This window comes from Ischnura elegans, chromosome 3, assembly GCF_921293095.1.
Source record: "Ischnura elegans chromosome 3, ioIscEleg1.1, whole genome shotgun sequence".
In the NCBI taxonomy this organism is placed as follows: domain Eukaryota; kingdom Metazoa; phylum Arthropoda; class Insecta; order Odonata; family Coenagrionidae; genus Ischnura; species Ischnura elegans.
In genome coordinates this window covers 27,050,944-27,056,943 of record NC_060248.1, presented here as the reverse complement: position 1 = coordinate 27,056,943, position 6,000 = coordinate 27,050,944, and the positions used below count along the sequence as shown (strand labels likewise).

The following is a 6,000-nucleotide window of genomic DNA, read 5'->3' as shown; positions in this document are numbered from 1 at the left end:
CTAGTGGGCAGGTAAACTTGAATCACCACAAGGTTGGAGGGTCGTGCCTCAATTTTTACCACCAGAATCCTTTCGCTTACCTGGTCTATGCCTACCACACGCTTACCCATCTTCCCGTTTAATACTAAAGCTACCCCTCGCTGGCTTACCTTCCCACCAATATATATAACTCTATATACATCACTCCCCCCCATCCCTCCACCTCACCTCGCATAATCCTAAGATATCTTCCTCCCTTTATCCATTTCCCTTTTGATATTTTCTAACTTCCCCGCCCTCATCATTGTCCTCACATTCCACGTCCCTACATTTATAGCCGACTTCTTCTTCTCCATCTTCTTGGTCTTCTTTTCTTCTTTCTTCATTGCTGCTGCTGATGATAATGATGATGATGATGATAAGTCTCTGTAAGGATTTCGCATGTTGACGACCCCTAGGACCTTGCCGACCTCGCTGCCGTGCCCGACACCCGCCCTTTGCGGACGGGTCCCGGGCGATGAGATTCCGAGGCTCATTTGGTTGTACTCCATGTTTTGAGGGAAGAGATAGGTAGGGTTTCCCACTTCCATTCCAACATTGTTTTTCACATGACACCATCACGTGGACTACCTTTTGTCTGGCTCCTACCCTTCAACCTATCTGGCATGGGTGGCCCTACCGGGAATATTTTAGAATTAATCCTGCCAGTGCAGCTTTAGGGGTCATAGGAATTCCCAAGCCTTTCCACTGTGACAAGGTAGCCCAAGGGGAAGGCAATTTTATGAAGGATCTTTAAATTACTGTTCTCATAAAATCTCCTTAACTGGCACCTTAAAAAAGTTGTCTATTAAAAAAAATAGACAAGGTTTTTAGTTTGGTAATCATTAGGGTTGTTTTGTTTTGTATATTATAGCCTTAATAATTTAATTTCATATCAATAACTTTCACATTAAAGTAAAGAGAATATTTCACATAGTTTGTTGTACGTAGTTTTTAAACTCAAACACAAGAAGACAGTATACTTATCAGGCCATTGTGCCTCCCCCACCAGAAAAAAATTCCAGATGCAGATTGTACATAGGTGCCTACTGTGACCATGATTTTCCTCCCAATTCTACCCAAGTAAATGAAGTGTTCTCATGCTCTAAATTTTTCATTACTGTTTCGATCCCAAATGATGTCCCAAAGGCCACTTGAAACAACCTGAATGTCAATCCAGCAATAGCTACTCCTGGGTTGAAATTCAGGTTGGTACATGTATGAATTATATTGAAGATTAAAAAAAAATATTTTTCATTATGAATTTAATGAGCTTCCACAAATTTAAGTTTAAATTATAGATGATGTTCATTTTTAATTTCAGTTTTGCTCTTTTATCCTCTATAACTTTACAAATGTTGCATTAGCAAGTACTCACTGGAGCAATTTTCTTTAATTCCACCAGTTCAGCACTTACAATTAGAGTTATCGGCATTTGCAAGCCTTTCCAATGCCACAAAATTTTATGCCAAAAAAAAGGAAGGTGTGGACAAAATATATTGGCATAAGGTTATTTAGCCCTCTCACTGCCAGCCCATTTCGAGTGGAATTTGCGATGACTGCCAAGGCTATTTTCCGGAATTTGCAACATTTTTAGATTTTTTAAATTTTCATCTACTTGATTTTATTAAATACATCTAGATTTTTTTCCAATACTTTAGATACATTTATATCTTATAACCATAGATAGATTACAGCCGTTGAAAAGGCCACAATCACGAAAAAAAAGTCAAATAAGTCGAGCCAATAAATGGGCTCCTGGCAGGTTTCGCTCAACCAGCGAGGGCCGATATATTGGCCCGGTGGTAGTAAAAGGGTAAAGTTATGAACAAAATAAAAAAATGTTCAATTTTTCAAAATTTCACATGTTTTGGAACATAATGTAATTGCAGTAAATGATGACAAAATTTGTTGAGACATGCTACAAATTAATAAATACACATTATCTCAGACATTATTGCGGATGCTTCAAGATTCATTATCAATCCACTTAGTGAACATGAATACTGACTCCATTGATAAAAATTATTCCACTTATTAGGTTAACAGCATAACAAACTCAAGTGATAAGGATATAACCCTAGGCAATCTATGCCTATTTTAACTGCATAAACATTTGAAAAAGAAAATTATTCGTACACATAATGGAGTAGAACCTGGTCTTTTACCTGCACAATAATTTGTGCACTGGGTTGTAACTGTTGTTGAAGTACAACCGCCTCGGTTATGAAAAAAATAGGGTGCTGCTACTGGCTCTGAAGCATCGTTGTAATCAACGTAGTATGGAACAGGAACTGGAACAGGGTGGTAGGCATAAATTGCTGTGTGAAACGAAATTTTTTTGAGATCAGTAACATTGTAAATGATTGTACATTAATGTAAATTACACAAAGAAAATAGAAGCACAATTTTGTAATTTTTAGTGCACTAGTCAGATGTGGCTCCAATTCAATTTATGGTAAATACTTCACCAAAACAAGGAGTTGCTCTATGCCCAAAGATTTAATTAATATGAATCAGTGATTTGAACTGAGGTTGCTTGGTAGGCCATATACAATCGCAGTAGATCCCCGCTTTACAGTGAGTTTGACTTATTAAGAATTCAGCGCACGATCTGATTTGATTTTGAGCGTGCTTTTAAAATTTCAAATTTTGGCGACTTTGACCGATCAGTTATGTGCCTAACTTCACACCTTATTTGTAAGAGAGATGAAGTTCTAATATGGTAGCAATAACATGTACTTTTCCTCCTTTAAACTGAATCTCTGTCTAGAAATAATTCAGATTTAATTAAAATTGAATCCGCTTTATGAATAATCCTCTAAAATAGATTAATATCATTATACAAGGTTCTACTATACTCAATACCTATTCTCTGTCATGAATTTGGGTTAATTCAGTGTTTGCTTCTCTTCTTTTGTTCCTGGGTTCAAATAATGGCAGTTGCAAATATTTCCAGAGGTTGACCAATCCATCCTTAAGTGCTGAGTGTGTTTCACTTCATCCATTAGATGGCATGTTAAGCAGTGGTCCACTTGGTATCTTTTTATAAGAACATGCTTACTTGAGTTTCTTTGGCTTTCCGCCCTTCCATCATACCATCATGGCACAAATGAGTCGGTCACCTCCACAAATTACCTTCTTATCCCCCCTATATGTCTGTTGACTCTGCTCTTCCCTAGGGTCTAGGCTCTATGCTGTTATGTATATATTAACCCATTTGTTGTTATAATCAGCAGTATTTTTGTAATGATCTTGGATGCGAGTAGATTCCATCATTACTGCCAGAAGGATGTGTCACTTTACTCCAATAGAGTATTCATGTATGCATCTATATATGTCTGTACTACTCTGTAAACTATCCCCATAGGCATGTGGCAGGGAGGTGTTAGGACACCAGCCATTTGCAAAATAAAAAGTATAAAAGGTGTGCATTAGGGAGATTTGATTACCGAGTCCCACCTGGCATTTATTGAAGTCCTTTAGTGTTCAGCAGAAAAATTAATCTTTATAACATTTCTCCCTTATTTTATCGTTTCCATTGGACCAAGAAATGTAGTGATGGTCCAGGATGCTCCTCTTCATGTCGCTCTGAAAAAATCTGTTCTTAATTGCTCAAGCAATCTAAGCCTGTAATTCAAGTCATATGCTCTGATATTGGTGGATTGAATATTTAAAACGGTTTTCAATGAGTGTACTAGATGTGGAACCACTCTAATAAAGTGAGTACACAGTTTCATTAATTCATCTTTTGCCGTGGAAAATGCCCTGTCTCTCTTCATTCTCTCCATGTATGCAGCTACCATATTTTTCACCTTCTCATAACAGATTTTTATGTCTTCTCATCCCTCAAAATATTCAATGAACAGTTAGGTACTCTGTCTTCTTCTTGTCACCTCTAATATGAAGTTTCATCCCCTCGTCAGCACTTTCATTTTGTTGTCCTGCTTTGTCTTACCTTCTGCATTCTCTCTTCCACATCTGCCTCTCAAACACCTGTAGCCTACTCTCTACTTCCTTTCTTAGGTTTATTGTTTATTCTGGATATATATATCACAACACTCCAATTTTTGTGAGTTTCATCTTTATCAGCTTAGCTGGCATGCATTGCCATTGCTCTTTCGAAATTGTATCTTTGATGTTGTAGATAATTGCCTTATAAACTATGTGTTCAGATTGTTAACCCATGATATTTATTCATCAATGAATAGTTAAATTACATTCTTCTTTTTTCAAAATATAACATCAATTACTTATACATGAATAATTTATACATTTACATTTTGCATGTAAGTAATTTATCTCATGCGAAAACCAAGTTGCTTATACATATTGATGATGTGAATTGGTCCACCTGTTCCATTTTGAGACTGATTGGTTTTGATACATTATGAGATATATATAAGTCCTCCTAAATTGAATCTCAATGCAAAATACCAATCAAAACTGCTTTTTTATTTATTTCCCAAGCAACCTCATAGAAGAATAAGTGAGTCCATTATACTTATTATAATAATATCCAAGCATATTTCAAAAAAATTTTGGCATTTAATTATGGTTTCCACATAGTTTTGATACAATATCAACACAAAGTCTCTTTTACATATAGGTTGTGTCCTTAAAAATAGCCGTTTTTGTTCTATGAAACTGATTTCTAAGCAATATTCATTATTTAATATTTAGTTTCAGATCATATTATTGCAGGCTGCAGATTTTTTCTGCTTTCTTTGTAACTTATCCCAATCCAAGGAGTCCCTTGTCCCACAGGAAATAGCTACACAGATGGATGGTACCTATTTCATATATGTATTATATTAACCACACAGTTTATTTTTCACTCTCTCTGCTACTCTATGGTGTCATAAAAGGGTTGTTTAAAAATGTGCTATGGTCTCAGAGAACCCCTTTGTTTCTCTTCTTGAGATTCTCTTCTTCAGCTTGATTCCCTAACATAACCTCACAAATGACTACATTGTTTGGAGCCATTTGTGGAGTAGTGGTAGTTGTACAGGATTCACCAAGAGAGTTCAGAGTGGAGAGGCAAGTGCAGTGTCTTCACTCCCACTATGCTCTGGCTGCTTCTCCACTCCAGATTTCTCCATTCACATGATTTAAGCATTCCAAGTTTAGTAATTTGGAGTTATTACAGTTACACAAAAATTCAGTATGATGACCTCCCTATAGTTGAATCAAAAACATAGAGACAATAATTTTCTTCGTTAATTACTTGTTCTTCTATTTCTACTGATACTTCTTCGAGGAACAAATGCAAATTTAACGTTTCACTGACAAATGCAACGATAATAATGGTAATATTTTCTACAAATCCCAGTTTTTGTGAATGTAGCACAGTATGTTGTGCATTGAGTCGCTTGGCCTGCTGCACTGCATCCTTGAACATTGTAATTGTACGGCATTGGCATAGGCAATAAATAATCATTTGTGTCCTCATAATATGGTACTGGATAATAGGCATACAGAGCTGTAATTAAAAAAATAATAATTATGAAAGGATGTTAAATTCATATTTTCAAACATTTTTCCATTTTTTCAAACTTCAATTGTTCTTATGGAGTGTTAATCAGTAATATCTTTTGAGGCCCTGCATAACCCAAAGATGAAATATTGTAAATTTTAATTCAAGTTTTTAAAATAAAATCAGTTTCTTTATTTATGCTTCATGTATTTAACTTCTTTCTTGATCTCTCGGTTGAAAACTTTTTGATCAACAGTTTTTACCGCACTCTTATATATTATAATACATATATGTATTTCAGCCATATTTGCCCACATATTTTAGTTACCCTAAACTTCAACACAATATCAACAATGAAAGATATTGAAGCTTTCCTCAAGTGGTGAAAATTATAGTTCTTAGAGTGATGCTCATGTACACCTTCATAATTGTTTCTCTATAGGGGAAAATATTTCAAGGTAAATTGTGATTAAATTATGTAATCTTCTTCTCAAATTGTGCACTCA

The 6,000-nt window shown here is 35.5% G+C and overlaps 1 long non-coding RNA gene across 2 annotated transcripts in view; it reads right to left on the bottom strand.

Moving 5' to 3' along the window:
* Positions 1-1,865: 1,865 nt before the first annotated feature.
* Positions 1,866-6,000, bottom strand: part of LOC124155586 — a 45,187-nt gene continuing 41,052 nt past the window's right edge. For both annotated transcript variants that reach the window (XR_006864204.1, XR_006864203.1), the window contains one exon: positions 1,866-2,339. This is a non-coding gene — a long non-coding RNA (uncharacterized LOC124155586). The remainder of the gene's footprint in view (positions 2,340-6,000) is intronic.